The sequence below is a fragment of the Arvicanthis niloticus genome, chromosome 16 (assembly GCF_011762505.2).
Source record: "Arvicanthis niloticus isolate mArvNil1 chromosome 16, mArvNil1.pat.X, whole genome shotgun sequence".
Taxonomy (NCBI): domain Eukaryota; kingdom Metazoa; phylum Chordata; class Mammalia; order Rodentia; family Muridae; genus Arvicanthis; species Arvicanthis niloticus.
Genome location: NC_047673.1, coordinates 30,815,219 through 30,835,734, shown reverse-complemented (window position 1 = coordinate 30,835,734; position 20,516 = coordinate 30,815,219).

Here is a 20,516-nt window from a genome sequence, read left to right as displayed (position 1 = left end):
AAACATTCCATTTTTTTCAATTTCATATGCTTTGAGCTGACAGCCTCATCTCCCCAGTTCACTGCCAAAGGCCGTTTAGACTTCTTCCATGAAAATTTTTACTAAAGACAACCACCTATGAAAACACAACACATTTCTGTTTTCAGTTAAATCTATAACTATTGTTTACTCTAGAAAAGTGCAGATGTACTAAAAAGTCTATGATTTTCATTATATCTTGTTAAAAGCTAGTAGGTATATAAAGAAAATATACCATTTTGTTAAGTCAATTATAACCAGAATAATAAAGTAAGATGGTAGGTGACTGGAGGAAAACCTATAATTCTAATATTTTTAGATCTTTACATTAAAGCAGAAATAATATTTGAGTATTGCAACAATTTTCAGGTGATAAAGTTTCATGGCATTTAGAGAAAATAATAAAATATTACAAATGTTTCTTGTTAAACTTAACAAATAAATATTGTCATGTGCACTAATGTAGATCAGAACATAATCATCTTACCAATAAAGGACATGATATTCTGATTTCTTACTTTTTAAAAAATATTTAATTAAACTTTTAGTGGTTAGAATTTGATGTTTAAATCTTTCTGGTTCAAGATACAATTGATACATGTGTATTCTGGTTTACTTTCTTTTGCGATGAAAATGAGCTGACACTAGCAGTTGAAGAAAGAAAGGGTTTCCTTGGCCCACAGGGTCTACGTTAGGTTGCTCAGTTCATCACTGTTGGGAAGCAAAGCCAGCGGGAACTTGAAGCAGCCAAAAACATGTCTGGAGTAAAGAGTAAGAAATGATGAGTTAACACCTGTACACTAGTCTTCAGCTTGAGAGGTCAAACCTACTTCATCTTGGGACCAGACTCCATCTTAAAAGAAAAAGAGTCTGAGAATTTGACCTGCAGCAGAATGTAAGCTACACCCAAGCATCAGGAAAGACCCCATAGCTTGTTTTTGACCCACACATCAGAGTTACTCCCTAGCTACATCTTAGCAAGAGTTAATCAAAGATTAGTCTGATTGTTTCAGATGTACTTTCAGACCTCTTGTAATTCTTTACAGTCTTGCTTCAGAACACTTACCTGTTGGCTTACAATAGATGCTTGCCAGGCTGGACACTTCCACTTGGTCCCATTTCCTATAAAACCTTGTCCTGATGAGAATTCAGGACTTCTTCACCAAACCATCCTGCTGCTTGTGTCAGGGTCAGCAGTGAGTAAGCCCAAGCTCAAGCCAAGTTTGTAAATAAAGACCCTAATATGATTGCATCAGGGTAGGTTCCTGGTTGGTCTTTTGGGGTTCGCAAACAAGGCACAATAAGGTCACTCTATCCTTCTTGTTTAGTTCAGAGCATTGTCCAGGAAACAGGGCTGTACACATTCACAGGAAGCCTTCCAAACCTCAATAATCCCAACTAAGAAAATTCTTCACATGCTTGCATACAGCCCAACCTAATCAAGATAATTCCACTCTGAGACTCCATTCTTAGGTGATTCTGCATTGTATCAAACCAGCAATTGAAACTGACCATCACAACACTTATTTAAATTACTAAATATCTGTTTAGCATCTATCTTTATAAATAAAAAACCTTTGTGTATGGATTTCCTGGTATATAACTTTTACCACCAGAAGTTGCATAGGTGGATATTGACCAATTGGTTTCTTATATTTTTAAGTAAATATCTCATGTCTGATTTTCTTTCATTATGAGCAAACTTTCCTGCTAAGTTAGCAACTAAACCCATATCTTAGCTCTGAATTTATAAATTTTAACCAGATCAGTATAAAGTCCTATACTCACTAATGCTGCTGGTTAATTAAATTGTAGACCTAAGCTTTTCTTTTGTTCAGGGCTGCACTGTTTTAACTCAGATTTTTAGCATCTATTACAATTCAAGAATAGAAATGTTGTATATTTTTTCTTCTATTGTCATTTTTATCACTTTCTATTGCTTTTACATAATAGACAGCTGCTCATTTTAGCTGTAATATCACTAATCAATCTTTGGCAGTGTTTGCCTTACTCTCTATTTGATCATAAGCAATTTTATACTCACAGAGATATTAATTTCACTCTTATTTAAATGTAGTACCTTTTTATTCCAGTACATACCTCAAGCCAAATTTTCTTTTTTTTATCAGCATGTGATCTTTTTAAATCTCCTATCTTTCTTCATGGTTCTATATTTTGAATGTTACTAAACTCGGAAGTCAATGTTTCTAACTTCACATTTCTTGTACTTTTGAGAAAATGTATTCTCAGTGCTATATCTTTTAGGAGTTAATGGACCTTCCTTGCATTTCTTAATTCATCCTCTGAACGTGAGTTCAGCCAGGAGGCTCATAGTTGGACTTCCTGTGATAGAGTTGCTTCTAGTTTAGGTAAAAAAAGTAGCATTGTGGCCTCATCTCACAGAGCCTTTCCTTACTACCAGCAAATGTTTAGAGCAAGGTGCTTCAGGGATGGTGCAGCAGGACAATGAGGTTGGTGAGGACCGAGGCTTCTTTTGGCATTTGAATCTCTGACCCCATAGAAGTTTTATGCATATCTGGTATAGTGGCTGCACTGGCCCCAAGTCATACCATGTCTATACTGTAGATATTTTGAAGAGGGAAAGGACATGAGGGAAAAGTAAGAAACATATATTATCAGAAAAACAATAGTTATGAAAGTTTCATAAAGCATGTTAACATAGTACTTTTAGTTGTATTAATAATGCTCAAATTCTCAGAAAATTGGGTTACCTAATAAAGAAGAGAGCGAATAAATCCTGAAGATCTTGTGACATAGGGACTTAAGTAATTTGCGGGTGAGGGTTTGTTATTAATATCTTGTTGATAGGAAGAAAAGACATATCCAATTATAGTCAGAGGTAACTTATTTCTGGAGTTTGATACCATCTATAGTTATATTATTACCAATTACAGTAAATGGTAACCTGTGATGACATTAGGGTGTATGGTTATAATTTAACTCTTACAATAACTTTTTATAATAGAGCTATAGAGTCAACATTCACAGGCATAAAAGAGTTGCTACTTTGCATTCTCAGAAGTATATATAAAACTCTAGTAGAGTATGTGTCCATCTTGATATGGTTGGAATATTTGTGTTCCCTTAAAATTCAAATACTGGTGCATTAGCCTCCAAGTTGAGAGTATTAGGAGAAAGGGTTAAAGCTTATGGGCTGGGAACTCATGAATAAAATTAGTGCATTTATAAGAGGCACAAAGGAATTCACTCAGCCCTTCACCATGAAAGAATAGAGTAGCATCATGTCAAAATGAGAAAGTCCTTATTAGACTTGATCTCACACCATCCAGGGTCCAGAACTGAGAAACAAATTTCTTGCATTTATAAACATCTAGATTATAGTATTTTGTCCTTCAGAGTGTTTGAAGAAAACTGACACTTTCTACTGAGAAATCAGCTCCCCCCCTCTTTTCTTTGAGCTAGAGGATAAACCTTGCCTAAGATGGTAACCCATTTCAATTTTTAAAGCATTAGTAGCATACAGCTTTTCTAGGCTTTCAAGTAGGTTGTCAGTCTTTGGCTGGTAGAGGCTTTCTCTTCACAGTTGTTCTCCTGAGTCCATGTATGAGACTCAGCCAGAAATTACAGTGTTAATTTAGGTACATTAATATTGTAACAGAGGAACGTTGTGATAGACAATATGGCCTGGAATCTGCTTAGGTTATCGTGCTCTAAGGAATTTGAAGGAAAATTGTACAAGTAGTTCTGAAAGCAACATCTGTTAATTGGGAAATACTGAGGAATATACAATGTTAGTCTGTTGACACAACTCATTTTATTATCACACAAGACACATAAGAAAGAAATACAAAGATTTTTTTATTGAATATTTTCTTTATTTACATTTCAAATGTTATCCCCTTTCCTGCTTTACTACCGGGAAACCCATTCCCCTTCCCTGTTTCTATGAGGGTGCTTCCCCACCCACTCACTCTTGCCTCCCTGCCCAGGCATTCCCCTACACTGGGGCATGGAGAGGACCAAGGGCATGTTCGTCCAATGATGCCTTACAAGGCTATCCTCTGCTATATATGTGGCTGGAGCCATGGGTCCTTCCATGTGCACTCTTTGGTTGGTGGTCTAGTCCCTGGGAGCTCTGGGGAATCTGGTTGGTTGATATTGTTGTTCTTCCTATTGTGTTGCAAACCCCTTCAGCTCCTTCAGTCCTTTCTCTAATTTCTCCATTGGGGACACTGTGCTCAGTCCAATGGTTGGCTGCAAGCATTTGCCTCTGGAAATACAAAGAATTTTAAGCTATAGGTCCTGAGAACATAGCACATATTTTTTTGCTGCTTTCTAAATTTGATTATTGTTTATCACCAGATTTTACTGCTAATGATATTGCATTGTTTTCTGATCTGTGGAATCTAGTTTTAACAATACACAGTTATGTATGTATAAAAATATGGTATGAAAGAGTATGGTGGCTAGGTTTATGGAAGCACACATGCCACATGCTAATGCCTTTCTAATGCCCTCAGCTCTCCCTTTTTTATGCCTGTGTGAGTGCATACTTGATCTTGTATGCCTTGCCTTGAGGATAGATAGAACATATTTATGATGCCAGCCATATCTGTATTTGAGATAAGAACCTAGAACGTTGTGTTATTTATTGGCAAAATGATAATATTCTAATATGTTTTATTGCAGCTGACATTCTTCATAAATCAAACTTGTCATTTTACAAAAAGTACTTGCCAACTTATCTAAAAAAATGTCTCACCCATTTGCCTGAAAAACTCATGATGTTCTCATTCTTAATAGCTGAGTAGTATTCCATTGTGTAAATGAACTACATTTTCTGTATCCATTCTTCTGTTGTGGGACATGTGGGTTGCTTCCAGCTTCTGGCTATCACAAATAAGGCTGCTATAAACATAGTGGAACACGTGCCCCTGTGGCATGGGTATCTTTTGGGTATATGCCCAAGAGTGTGTGTGTCTGTATGACTTTATAATTAAGGTATTTTAATATCTATGGAGGAAATGGTTTTTAATCTCTGGTCAATTTCTCTGTTAATTAAGTGCTTATTTGGCAAAAAAAAAAAAAAAAAAAAAAAACCAGATATAAACTTAGGTAAATAATTTCTTCCCTTAACCCATGTTCTATGTCAAATCCTCCCCAGGAAACAGGGCAGTGAATTGATGGGCTTGTTCCTGCTCAGACCCTAATGGTAGATATGTCTTCCTAAAGTAAGTGCTGAGTTTTTAATTGGTTTCAGAACAATTTAATCAGGCAGTGTTTATGTTCTGGCCATAAAGAACACACTATGACGGGCCTGCCATCTGTTCAAGATAAAAATGAAATCCACTTTGAAGAAGTGGGCAGTTGACAGAAATATTTTAATGAATGTTTAATGTTCTTGTGTCTGTGAAAATTGCTTTTCCTGTCAGTAACATAAACATATCGGCCTAAGGGGTTCAGTCTTAGTGCTTCATTTCTTATTATGCTTGTTGGGGGTCTATATTTTGAAGTTTAAAGTTGTATTCCAAAGTAAGAAAGGAGAGGTTTTGTCTAGGGCAATGTTTACTGCCGTGAGGTTCTGCTCTGAACCTTTGCCTACCTAGTTGCTGCTGTCTATCAGTGAGTCTTTCAACCCCAGAGAGACTTCAGTGATGAAACCTTTAGCAGATATTGATTCTTCTTAATAACACTTTGTGGAACTTAGACAGTATTTCAAACATTTGGATTCAAAATTGTTTCACCTATGTTGATTTGTAGTTTCTTCTTGATTGGCATTCTAACAGTTCCATGTGTGACTGACCTTGCAATCCATTTCCTGATGATTAGTTCACCCACCTCGGAACCTTGATAGAATTCCATACATCTTTGACCATAGTTACCTCTTCAAATTGAAGCACATATTCCTAGCAAGTTCAGCAAGAGGTCTATCCAGGGAATAATTTTCTAATTTAAGACTGTCATTGCATTTCATTGAATTTTCCCTTGGATTTCTGACTGAGGCTGTTCCATGGGTGTTGCATAAAAGGGAAGAAGAAAGCTTTCCCTGACATGTGATGTCACGAAGCATATAAACTTGACCTGTGATGGGAAAATTTAGTGTAGTTTGTTCAATGTAGAAATGCTTATTTGACACAGTGTCATTTTGTTGTAGAATAGTGGCCTATTTGTCAGAAGCTATTTGCCAGTTTTCTCAGTGTCTGCAGGTGGTAAATGTGCTTCAGAATTCAGAGCAGCGAAACTGTGTGCTCACAGGGATTTATATAAGTGCTTTGCAAAAAAAAAAAATGACCTTACTTCTGAGTAGTTTTCTAAACTAAAGGTGCATAACAAAGATATTTGCTTGAATTCTTTCCATTAAGGAGAGCAGAATCCAATTTTATTGTGATGATGGTCATAATTACTAATTGAGCATCAAAAATGGTCTATCATTTACTTTATATTCCAATTATGTTCCATTTAAATGATTGCAACACATATGTAAAAGAATATAAAGAGAACCAGGAGGAGCAATCTTGTTAAGGTAGGTGTCAGAATGTAGTGACTTGCATATATTATGTCACTGAATTTGGGGACTGGAAAGTGAGCCACAAAGCTAGACAAGCTATAGTACTTTTGGCTGTATTCAATATAATATAATATAATATAATATAATATAATATAATATAATATAATATAATATAATGGGGCTGCAACATTGCTAATGCAGGCTTATGTTTTCGTATTGACAGATCTGCAGAGTTGATGTAACACTCAGAAATATTAGAACTTTCTTTCATTTTTTTTTGTTCCAAGGATGCAATTCTGCTCTAGACGGCCCCAGTAGACTAACCCTTATATCTCAGTGCTAAGGATTAAATACAGTGCCCGATACCAAACCACTCCTTACAAAGGTCCAGGGAAAGAGAGAATGGAATTGTGATAGCTGAGAAAATCTGATTAACTCCCTGGAGGTGGGACTCTTCCCTGACCATGTTGGAGTACTGTTAACAAGGAAAATAAGGGTGGGTAGAGGTGCCTGCTGGGCACAACAGAGTTTGTTACAAAAACCAATGAAGGAAAGAGCTGACAGTCATGTCTGAGTAGTTTATATGTTCTGAAAAAGTCTATAGACATATTTAATAAACATAAGGAGATTGCAGCTTGAATAGAGGTCGTTTTAAATAATTATTCTCTGTCATATAGGAGATAAATAGATTGCATCTTCTTCATTTTATTTTTATTGAAAATGGATTTTTTTCATATAATAAATTCTGATTAAGGTTTCCTCTCCCCCAACTCCTCTCAGGTTTTCCCTGTTTCCTCTCATGTCCATATCCACAACCTTTCTTTCTCTCTCTTCCATTAGAATACAAACAGGCATCTAAAATAAAAACCAACAAACCTGAAGAGAACAAAACAAACAAACAGAAGCAAAAGAGCCAAAGAAAAGCTTAAGAGATCTACATAGATACAGAGACACACAAGTTAACACACACACACAAATCCCATATAAACACAAAACCAGACACTATAATATGTATGCAGAGGATGTGTATGACTGGGGAAAAATGCTTTGACAAAGCATTATGAGACAAAGAACCTCCCAAAATCCAACTGAGTTCATTTTGTTTTGACCATCTATCTATTGCTGGGCATGGGGCCTGATTTTAAGAGTGGTTGTAAAACTCTTTGGAGAAAACAAATTTTTCATTTGCAAGTAGTTTTTACTGGAGATAGCTCCTAGGTCAAGGACTGTGGTTTGTGCCCACTTCCTGTCTCATTACAGGGAGCCCATCTAGTCCAGGCCTGTGCAGGCTCTGTTGATGATTCCATTGTCTCTGTGAGTCCATATGTGCGTTGGTCCTCCTGTGTTTGTTTAGAGGCTTCATAAACTTGGTATCTTCCATCCACTCTGAAGTTTATAATCTTCCTGCTTCCTATTCTGCAGTGTTTTCTGAGGGCTGAGAAATGGGATTTGATGGAGCTATCCCATTTGGGATGGAGGTTTCTCACTCCCTGCACTTTGTCCAGCTGTGGGGCTATGTATTCCCATTTTCTGCAGGAGGAAGCTTCTCTGATGATGGCTGAGCAAGACATTTATCTATCTATATTTATACCATCAGGGGAAATTTGACTTCTTAGATAAGACTATTATGTATGAAGTTATGGTTTAGTTATAAAATGCCCCAGATCTCATGTGTTAAAGACTTGGTTCCTAGCTGATATCATGGTAAAAGGCTATTAAATCATACAAGGATATTAAATCACTCATCTCGCCAATCTATCAATCAGATCAATCTATCAATGAGTTCTGAGGAGGTTAAGGTTTTTTTTTTTTTTTTTTTTTTTTTTTTTTTTTTGACTGAGCTTCCAGATACAGCTGTGAAGAATTGATCTTCTTGCTGAATGCCTCCTAGCTCCATGTCTCTGCTGTCTTGGAATGTGTAGTTTTCTTTTGCTATACCCTTCTGCCATGACATTTCTGATTTGCCACATGTCTGAAAGCAATAGGGCCAGGTGATCATGGCCCCACATTTCTTAAACTATGATCAATCTACCTAAATAATAGTGTGGTATGAATGTAGTCAAATATCAACAGGGTTTTGTAGCAATTATGTAATGATACAAGTGAGCACTGGTTTATTTTTGATGTACTGATTGTGTTAGTTTGAGAGAATTTAAAAGAACTATTTATGAGGTCAAGCTTCTGGTACACTCCCAATGTTACTTTTTGAAACTGGTGAGATGGTTCCTATAGTGAAATGACTAACATGCAAGCATGAGAACCTAAGTCCAGGTTCAGTAAGAGACCATCCACCAAAAAGTAGTCATCTCTGCTTCAGTCCCCTCCCCCTATACTTTAGGCAATAAACAAATCTATCTTTGAGACCAATATAGAAAAAATATGTAGCTGTAGGAGAGGCTCACTTGTTGAGAGGAAAGGTCCCAGTGGGTCAGGGAGAAAGAAAAGTGAAGGAAATTCATGCACATACTCCACACACAAGAAAAATACAAAAGGGCACACACATGTACACATAAACTCATACATATGTAAACACACAAGCACATCCATGCATAGACACACCTATGCATTCATACACATAAAGATAGTACATTTTATGAGAGAAGCTATGTTGTAATAAGTGACACACCACAGCTTGATTTTAGGCAGACAAGGAATAGATATTTTATTTGGCTCACAGCTCTGCAATCTGGGAAGGGCAAGAGAACAGGACTGGGATCTAATTGCCATCTGGTAAGGGATTCTTGGAGCATCATATCACAGCCAACAGTAGCATAGAACTAGCTCAGGTCCCTAGCTATTATAAAGCCATTAGTGCCACTGTGCCATCTACTTGCCTACTTTCCATTTGTACTTAATTAAAATATAATTATATATTTTCTCCCTACCTTTCTTCTCTTCTACCACTCCCATGTTCCTTTGCCCCCAAATTTATTGCTATGGTGGTTTGATAGATATGGCCCCCATAGACTCATGTGTTAGAATGCTTGGCCCATAGGGATTGGCACTACTTGGAGGCCTTATTGGAGTAGGTGTGGCCTTGTTGGAGGAAGTGTGTCTTTGTGGGAGCAGGCTTTGCGGTCTCCTATGCTCAAATTCTGTCCAGCACGGAACACAGTCTCTGCTGCCTGTAGATCAATATGAAGAACTCTCAGATTTCTCTAGCACCACGTGTGCTTGGATGCTGCCATGCTTCCCACCACGATGATAATGGACTACACCTCTGAATTGTAAGCCAGCCTCAATTACATGTTTTACTTTATAAGAGTTATCTTGGTCATGGTGTCTCTTCACAGCAATGAAACAACATGGCCTTGTTGTTTTTAGTCATTGTTGTTACATATACATGTAAAAAGTAAATATAAAAAATACCACCTGCTGTTTCCTATGTTTTATTTAGAGATAGCTAAGTGGAGTTAACAGACAACAGTCCAGATTACCTTACATGGATAGTTGGTTTTCAAAACATCAGAAATCCACAGAATTGACGTGACAAAGATTTCTGTATTAATGTTTATTTTGATTAGAGACCTGTCTGCTCCTGACAGCTTCCTATATTGAATTCTAAGAAGAAACTGAGGATCTTTGGAGTTACTCCAGTTGTGGTGAGACAGCCACTAGACAAGAATTGCCTCTTTCTGTCCACAGACAAATTATTGTCCAGAAAAGGACACACTTGCAGAATAGTCTACTGATTATATCTGCCTAGACAGAGTAATCAGCCCTTAATAATTCTGCAGCACTAAGGTCTGTCAGATGATCCTGGGCCAGAAGGCAGAAGAACAGATGCTCCAACGTTTTGTAGTAGAGGGAGTGTTCAGGTGTTCAGAGGTCTCTATACATTGGCTAAGTTTTAGAAACTATGCTTTGTGCTTCCCACAATTATAGTTAACTCAGTCATTCTTGATTTCTGACAGGGTTGAAAACTTATAGCCTCATAGCCAATCCTGGCTATTTACCTTGAGAGAAAAGATTTGAGTGGATGGTCATCAGCTGACATTCATCCTAAAGCCAAGGAAAAAGCCAGGTTCAGAACTAAGTGTTTTAGTTAGGATAGATGACAGAGGTTCTGGTTAGTCAACAAAATGATGGACTGGGTATGAGGACTATCTTGTACCTCACGGGTACAAATTGGCATAATTATGCTCTAATTGTATTTTGAGAGAAAAGTTTCATTTTAACAGGAAGGGTGATGTGTAGGAGGAGCTAAGGTGGGAGGAGTACTGAGAGGAAGAGAAGGAGTAAGATGAAGAGGAGAAGAAGGAGAGGAGAAGCTAGGTGATGAGAGAGAGAAAGAGGGGGGAGACAGGGAGGCAGATGTTCATGTATCTCCACCAGTCAAAGATAGTTGATATATCTAGGTTGGGTAGTGGGTTACACCTCTGATTGAGCAATACCAAACTTATAAAGCCTTTGATTAACATTTTTTAAAAAAATGTTTAAGTGCAAAAAGGAAAAGGGGGAATGGGATAGGGGTTTTTTAATGGGGGAGGAATCGGGAAAGGGGGTGTCATCTGAAGTGTAAATAAAATATCCAATAAAAAATACCACCTGCTGTGTATGTTTAGTGTTGCATATAGTATATGATTCTAGGGCTGACAGCTTGGTATTGGATAATCAATAAGAAGGGTTTATTACTGAGGAAGACTAATTTTGTCTCTCTCAGTACTTTAATTGTACCATCTAGGGGTGGATTACTATGAGACTGCCTTCATCTACATTGGGTTATGGGGAGAGTATTTAAGTTTGACTGAATTTGAATCCTAGATCAATCATAACAGTGTACTTATTTTAAAGTTTAAGAAGCTGCACCTCAACTGTCTCATCTAACAAGTGGGAGTATTCACTTACTTCTTGATGTTATTTTGATGTTAAGGGTGTTATTATTTTTATGTTTTTCAGGTATCACCAGTCTATACAGGTTGAGTGGCATTATGGGTATATGTTTTCAATTAAATATATTGGTCAAGTCATACCACATTTCTATGGGGTGTATCTGTTCTTTCATCCATTTTTAAGTACATGGATAAAATTATTTAACAAAATGTACTAATCTGCTACATTGTGGTATTTTGGGATAAAACTTATTTAAAGAATTATCATTTTTTTTAACAGTCAGGCAGAAATCACACTGTACGGCTCTGGGATAATAAGAGAAACGTAAAATGTTCCATCATGTTCATGAAGAAGAACAAATTGACAAGGTCTCAGTTGATATCAACAGATATAAACAAATAAAATTCCCATCTAGTAAAATTAGTGACTGCAGGAATACTGGTTAAATTCATTGATTTATAGTAGGTATTACCTGAATATTTCAATTCTTCCAAATGTCTACCAGTACTTTACTGTAATAGACAAGCTTTTAAGGATTAAAGATTAAAGAGACTCTTTCCATTCAAGGTCAAATGTCTTAGAAAAGCAAACATAAACTAAAAATAACTAAGGGCAATAAAAATCAAATTTGTAAGTAGAACTTGGCAGATAGCTGAAGGATAAGTTTTTGTAGGCTGAAAGGTTTGGATTTTTTAAAAGATAAATTAGTCTCTGAAGGTCAGATTTAATGAGTGAAATTGAGTCATGGGTAAGATGCAGACAGTATTCAATGATAGAAGGCACCCTATGCAATATCACAGGGAACTTATCATTGCTCCTGTGGTGTTGACATGCACCTTGATATCAAAGACATTTTCCCGACTAAAGTCAATTTATCAAGTTAGTTCTCATGGCTAAAGGAAGTACCTCTGAATAAGTATACTGGAGCTTTCAAAACCATGTAGAAAGTTTCTCATTTGGTTACAGATGAAAGGATGCCCAAGAAGGCAGTCTGAAAATGAACCACGAAGCAGGGAAGTTCTTGAAAGAAGTTGCTTGGAAGCAAATTTTTACAAACTGCTGGGAACCTAAGCTTCAGGGAACTGTAACAGTCTATTATGACAGAGAGTATTAATTGGGAAAATACTGAGTGCTGAATGGTCCCCAGCACCATCCCGGTAGGTTTCTGTACCAGCACTGTTCTGTGCACTGGGTGCTAGTTTTGATTGAGTCTATAGCTCATATTTATTTTGAAACACTTTAAGTCTACCCATCTGTACCTTTTCCAATATAAAATCTTAAAATGCTGACTTTTATTTCATGTACAAAATAGGGTACTTGGGGGTTCAAATGGATATATAGGCCACCTTTCCACTTCCAATTACAGAGACTGAACAATGTATATTTCATATACTTTAAATACAATTATTTTCTAAGAGAAGAATGAAGGGAAAGTTTCTGACTTGGCCAGTGTCATTTTTTGTGTGTGTGTGTGTGTGTGGATGTAATATATTCTAAGACGTGAACAAATGAATGTGATAGAAACAAAATGTCTGAACAAATGAACCTCACAATATTAAAGAGAGGTAAAGAATGCCAAAGGGTATCTGGGAAATATCTTTACATGCAGAACAGTTTAGAATATAAATCTTATACGATTGAGGCTTGGTGTCATCTTATAGCATGGATGTGTAGTTAAGAGGTTCTGGGAATAGAAAGTTAAGGTGAGCTCAGGGACAGGGTGGGACCACTATGTTGTACAATCTTGGGGGATATTGTACAGTCTTAGGGGATATTGGGAAGAGCTCACAGATGAAGAGTTACTACATGGTTTTCATTGTTAAAAGGGGTCTTAGGCACCGCTCTGTTGTTATGAAAATACACCATGACCGAGGCAACGCTTATGAAAGAAAGCATTTAACTAGGGGCTTGTTTAAGTTTCAGAGGCTTAGTGCATAATCATAACGTTGGGAGCACAACAGAATGCATGGCACTGTAGCAGTAGCTCAGAGCTACATCCCGATTCACTGACAGCAGGCATAGAGAGAAACACTAAGCCTGGCATGGGCTTTTAAAACCTCAAAGCCCTCCTTAGTGACACATTTTCACCAAGAGGTCCACACCTGTTGTTCTTTCTGGTGACTTAGCAGTCAAATATAAGTGGCAGTGGGAACAATTCTTATTTAAACCATCACAGAATGGAATCATTATTTAATCTCATATTTAAATAATAACTTACTTTCACCATGCTTCCATATGGCAAATTATTCCAAGACTAGAATAGAAGCGAGAAGTAAAAGAGCAACATTTACTCAGAGATGCTGGTTGCTTATGTTGTGCAGAAATATGGTGAGAACTATATTGGCCGTGTTTTAAAGCTGGAATTGCTGGAATATCTGAATGGCAGGAAAAGAGGTCAGTAAAGAGTCTGGAGATTTGATCATAGCAACTGGAAGGATAGACTTGTTACTAATGGAGATTGAGGAGTTGTAAGAATGTAGAATATGTTTTGGATTTTATTTTGGAGAACATAAAATTTGAAAGGTATGTTGCATCAAGGAGACAATTGTGAGCAGTTGGAGAAGTGTACATGTCTGGAATTCAGAAGGCCAGCTCTTCTAGGCTGCCTACAAATTGAGTTTGGTATTTAGGATTCTGAGACTTCATGGAAGTCCAAGGAATATGAGAGTAAACAGAAACTGGAGTAAAGATGTCACACCTCAAAATGACAAAAAAATAATAAAGTGGATGGGGGGAAGTACCATGTGTATACTGTTAGCTTGACAGGAAAATTTTCAAGCTCCTGCAATAGCCCAAAGACAAGGACATGGTCAGTCTTGGTCAAAGATTGGGATGAAATTTGTTACCTAGAAATTTCTTAGTCTCTAAAAACATTTCGTTAGATATGTCTTTTTACATGGCTTAATAAAATTTTCATCCAAAAACCATGAAATATTCCACGGGAGTAGGACCTGAGAAAATATTATGTCTTTGAAAATATTACACAGGTGTCCTCTAGAAATAAGAAGAACCACAAGGTCATATTTACTTATTTGTGCCTTGTGTAAAATTTAGAAAGAGAATTATAGATTTTACTTATCAGGGAAGAGATGCTTAATAGTGTCAGCTAAATAAAATGTTTGTGACAGAAAGCCCATTTCATTTAGAAGAGTTTTATCAAGCGTTGGTTTGTATCTCACAGTAGTGAGAAGAAGCAGGAACAGGTGAAAGAGCCACTTTGTTGGATAACAATAATAAGTGTTTCTTGCAATGAACCCACAGAGAAAATTCTCTCCTGGGTTTTCATAAAAGAGCTGTACTGACTGTGGTGGAAAGCATAATCAATAAAATTCTTTTGGTATCCAGCAGGAGTTTCTGTAGCCTATTTCTTGTTATTTCTCTCTTTTTGAATCATAGCATCATAGAGAAAATTCTTTAAGTGCTTCTTTAAAGAACCAAATCAGATTCATTATTACTATCTGTGTAGATCTGGGATAGCACACAGTGTCTGAATTTAAAATGTTCTTCCTTGTCTGCTACATTTCTATTTTCCTTAGCAATGTGTCTAAATATTGGGTTTGTCTATATATGTATTCATGGTTATGGAGACAATGTGAATATTTAGTAAAGCTAACTCTTTGGATTTTTGTTTATTGTTATAAGAAAAAGGAAAGGTAGACAATGAAAGATAGGACATTTTTAGCAACGGGAATGGTGGCCTTATGTGTGTGCAATACAGTGAAATCATACGAAGTCTCATGAGCTCATTGAGGCCAGCTATATTACTCAAGTCACACTTCCAACCACACATTGAAACTTTACTAAAGACATGATAATTCAGGTGTCACATTGAAGAAGAAAATTGAATGTATCTTTTTCAGCCATTGAGTTACATTTTGATGTTCAGTGATGTTTTGAAAAAAAAAAAACAGAGTCATAATAACATACAACAACGTAAGAAATTTGCATTGCCTCATGTCTTTGAATTACTCCTGGGTTACAGAAAGCAAGAATGTCAAAAGGAATTAGCTAAGTTTGACTTGCAAAGGCAAATAATATTGCTGACAATTAAAAAACTAACTTGCCAGAAGAACTATGATGTTTTCACTCTCTTAACTAGAGAGTTAGTGGTTTCAACTAAAGTAAATTCCCAAAGTAGGGGTATGACAAGACAAGGCACCACATTAAATCAATACAATAGGGTCATGTTTATTGAGTTTAGATAAAATATAAGATATTAAGTAGTTGACCATAGGAAACTTTTAGTTTTTGAGTGCTAGTGGAATGTTAATAGATATCATTATTTAAAAACACATTTAACCAGTAATAGCATTGTATATCAGTGAACAGACTAGGGACATGGTGTAATTCATGGCTCAAGTGTGCACTGAATTTGTATATTTATGTGTGTATGTATATGAATGTGTACACAAATTTGGCTTCATTGTATTTCTTGATTTTCTAGCTCCGGGACAGCTAAACACCTGACAAGAATGAATTGTGCATTTTAATAATCATCGGCAGTAATTGATTAAATGTATAAAATCATTTAAAGTTTAAAGGTAATTTTATAGGATGGCTTGTAGGTAAAATGAAATTGGTTATTTTAAGAAGAAATTCTAAAATTTCCCTGTAGGTCTATGTAAGACAATTGAAATGCTTGGTCAGTATAAAAGGACAGATCTGGGCAGCTGGAGTGACAGAGATACTGAACAGTGTACATGCTCAAAAGGAAACTATAGGAGATCCTTAAACAACCAAGAAAAAGGGGAATAGGTTCAGAAGCAAGGATATTATTTGTTCAGAGTCAGTTTTTTAAAAGATTTATTTATTTTATTTACACGAGTACACTGTAGCTGTCCTTAGACACATCAGAAGAGAATTGGATCCCATTCTAGATGAGCTGCCATGTGGTTGCTGGGAAGTGAACCCAGGACCTCTGGAAGAGCAGTCAGTGCTCTTAACCACTGAGCAATCGCTCTAGCCCTTGAGTCATGACATAAGTATTCTTCATATCATTATTGAAAGATGTGGCAAAACATTATTATTTTTTTGTTAGTGTTTTGGAAAATTTTTATATTAGATATATCCATTTCCTCTCAGATATTTCATATATTTTATTTCATGCAATAATTCTTAATATCTGACAAATTAATCTGAAACTTAATTTAATGATCATTAGCATATGTAAAGTTATAAAGCAATTTTGATGTGTCGTCTCACTTAAAAACTTTGTCCCTTGAGAAGTGCTTCTCTAAGATTATGTGAAGAAATACTTCTAAATCAGAAGCAATGAGAACAACACACTAATGTTCATTAGATGGATGTGTGTTTTTATGTCTCTGTTGTCTTCATGGACAGAGATGTCTTTTACAGGGGGTCACAGCATGCTCCCCCAAGCATTTCATCCCTTGTTAATGTTCATTATCTGACTTGCAGCTGGAACTGCATATAATTCTCTGATGTGGTTATCAGTCCATTGCTCCAGTGGTGTAATTGGAATTGCTATCTGAATATATGTTCAGAAAGTGGCTGGGTTGTATACTGTAGTAATTGCAAAGTTCCATCTATATGCAAACAATTGGGCAATGGCAATACTGTTTCAGTGTAGCATCAACTTTTAAGGAAGCTTTCACTCCACTTAACCGTTCATGAGGAATTGCATCATAGTCTACACCTTTTAGTTACTGATACCTAATTTGATCGGTGAAAAAGTTACATAATAACAGAAATGAAACTTGTATAATATAAATCTACATTTTAAATTGTTTATCTTTTATTGAACATTTTCAATTTCAATGAATGGTATTATTAAATGATGGGTGGAGTCATTCAACTATTCTATGGGAGAAATCAACTTTGTTTCTTCCTTTCTTAAAATTTTTTTTTTTTTGGTCAGCAATTTCCTGAATACAGTTTAACTGGCAGATTGTAAAAGAGATACATTATGAATGTGGGCCTTAAATTGGTTATATTTTGTAAATGCTCTCCTCTGATTAAAAGAAAAAAGAACACTGTTTCAGTAGCAAGGCTGCGGGCTTCCCTTTATTTTATAGATTCCCACATAGTTATAATAAATGTGATTTTTCATTGTTACTCAACTTCCAAGTTTGACATCTTGCAGAAGATTATTAGGTCTCTATTAGGTATGATACCACACCAGGATGTAGACAGGACATAGAAGGGTTTTTTTAGCACATAGAAATACTGTGATATCTTTCCATAAGAAAACCTACACTCATTTTTTTGTCTATAACTTGTACATAAGCAAATGTTTTCCTTTTTATAACTGTGCTTTCAATAAGAGAAGTACAATTATAATGAATATAATAGAAATAGAATCATTTTGGATGTAGCTTTTTTGTAGTAGGCACAATTTATTTGAGAATCACACAGATTGTTGCATGCATAGAAAGTTCATTATTTTTAATGATAGGTAATACATCATTATAAAATATACCATAGATTCTTTAACCTTTCAGTTTTTAAAATATATATATGGATAAATTTTATTTTGGGCTATAAAGATAATAAATATGCCATGATATGAAATTATCTTTCCTTTGTTAGGGTAGAACTGAAATGCATCCTTATTTGAGTACTTAGGTAATAAAGTCTCTGTGTGGAAAATAATTTTGAAGTTGTTTCTTTATGATACCATATAATTCTGCACATTTTCAAATTGCTTAAGCATTCTTTATCTTAGAGTAGATTTAGATTTTCAGCCAAACTGTGCAGAATATATTGAAATTACTCTCATACTATTCACCCCACAAATTATTAATAGCTTCCTCTGTTAGCAATGTCCCTATCAATGGTAGAATATTTACTTATAATCAATGACCCATATTGAAGCATTATTGTCATCTAACGTCCATTATATACATTAGGGTTCACCCTTGGTTTTATATATTTTATGGACTAACAAGTAGGTCCTATGCATAGTGGCTTCATTCGCCTGATTTTCAACATATTCTAACCTTCTTTTATCTCTTTCCAAAAACCTTAGGGAAATCCTGACCTTTCTTTTTTTTTTAAATGGACATTTTATTTATTTACATTTTAAATGTTATCCTCTTTCCTGGTTTCTCCTTTGTAACCCCCACTCCCTCACCTTCCCCTTGCTTCTATGAGGGTGCTTCCCCACCCACCCACCCACCCATCCACCCATCCACAGGACCAAGGACCTCTCCTTCCACTGATGCCAGATAAATTCACCCTCTGCTACATTTGCTGCTGGAGCCATGGGTCCCTCCATGTGTACTCTTTAGTTGGTGGTTTAGTCCCTGGGAGCTCTGGGGGTGGTCTGGTTGGTTGATATTGTTGTTCTGATATTTCTACAGTTGACATAGTATTGTTTTTTCTAGAATGCCATCTTGTGGAAATCATAGTATATAGTCATTTTTACAAATACTACATTTTTCTTCACTTAGTAATTAATGTACATTTAGGCTTCTTTTATGTCTTTGCATGGCTTGACATAACTTGTTTCTTTTTTTTCCTTTTTTTTATTAGATATTTTATTTACACTTCAGATGGCATCCCCTATCTTGTTTCTTTTTTTTTTTTAACTGTTAAATTATATTACCTATTCTGGATGTAAAATATTTTATCTATTTAATTATTTATTTATTTTTGTTTTATACTTTTAAAATATAAGCATCCTTGAAAACAAACAACAAACAAACAGACACCTGTCTATTTGTTATTCTATCCTTGGGTCCTAGTAAAGGTACTAAAATTTATTCCCTTCATTGAAATGTAAGTTAAAGCTGCTGTTAGGAGGTTAGCTGGAATGAGAAGAAATCAAAACAGTTTTTTCTGTAGGTGTTCATTGATTTGGGAGCTGCAGAAGAGGAAGGAGCAGCAATACAATTTAGCCAACACGTGGGCTGCAGTGAGCACTCTACATTTCTGTTTTGTGAATGACAGAAACATTAGAAGGCCTGAAAGAATATTTCATCTTTATCACATTTTAGACTAATTGGATAAAAGTTAAATTCTGAGTGCATATGAATAGCCCCAAATGCTAGAAAGCTTATGTTTATTCATACCCATGCATTCATATAAATAGTGTGACATATCTGGAAACTCAACAACCATTTACTGAACCACTATAGTGTCTCAAAGGCAGTGATGAAACAATATATTTTTGGAGCAGTTCGTACCAGGAGTCTAAAGATGGTCAGACATAATGCTGATAAGATATCAAGGGATTGGAGCAGCCTGTCTTAATGATTAATTTGGTTTAAAAGCATTTAAACTTCCCTTCATGTTCTATTTTATGTTGATTCCCTACCAAGTCAGAACTGAACGAAGAAATTGTGATATCTGTGAAATTTTTTTTATCAAGTTCTCTTTAGGAAATGCCTTTGGTCAAGGATGTAGAATATGGAAGATGGAAGAGGAAAATTTAGTCTGGTGTCTGGCATGGGATGGGAATGTTCTTTGATCAAGTTTGGTCACTGTTTGATGGTGGAGGTGGGAAGTTGGGGAATAGGTAACTCTGGAGTGATAACTCCATAAAACACAAGGTGGCTGTCCTACTCCACTTTCTAATCATTAGTAGGCTTGTGACTAGAGAGAATGTGAACAGGAAAAGTCTGTCACAGGAAATTTAGGGAGAAATGGTTGTATGTGGGTTGGGTGATCTACCTTATGTCTAGTGTAGCGTTAAAATGAGATTCTTTGTGCTAGTAATAGTCATTGCAAATACTTGGACCAAAATAATCTGCCAAAACACTGTTAAGAGGATAGAAATGATAGCAGCAGATCTGAACTTTGCCTCTTTTGACAAGGGCTGTATTTCCTGCAAGACTATAAAGCTATAAATGATTTAACTGGATAGAGATGGAATTTCTCTATTGATTTATGTCAAAACTTATGACACCTCATACTTTATCACAAGTCGCTTCAGCTCTGATTACAGTTTCTGTCAGGGCCACTGCTCAGAGTGTGCCTGAGATTGGAATGTCTGGAAGTGACATGTCAATGGTAAGAACTTGTCCTATATCAAAAGCACAGTCAAGTCCAATCTCTCTGACAATGGGTTCTAGAAACACCCAGAACAGGAGTTTCAGGAGTTAACGTTCTCATGATGTGTCATTGTGGATATTTCCTCTTAGTAAGGGATGCCACATGTTCATGAAATTCCCTGTATAGTTCTTAAGTACATTGAGTTTATATATAAACTTAA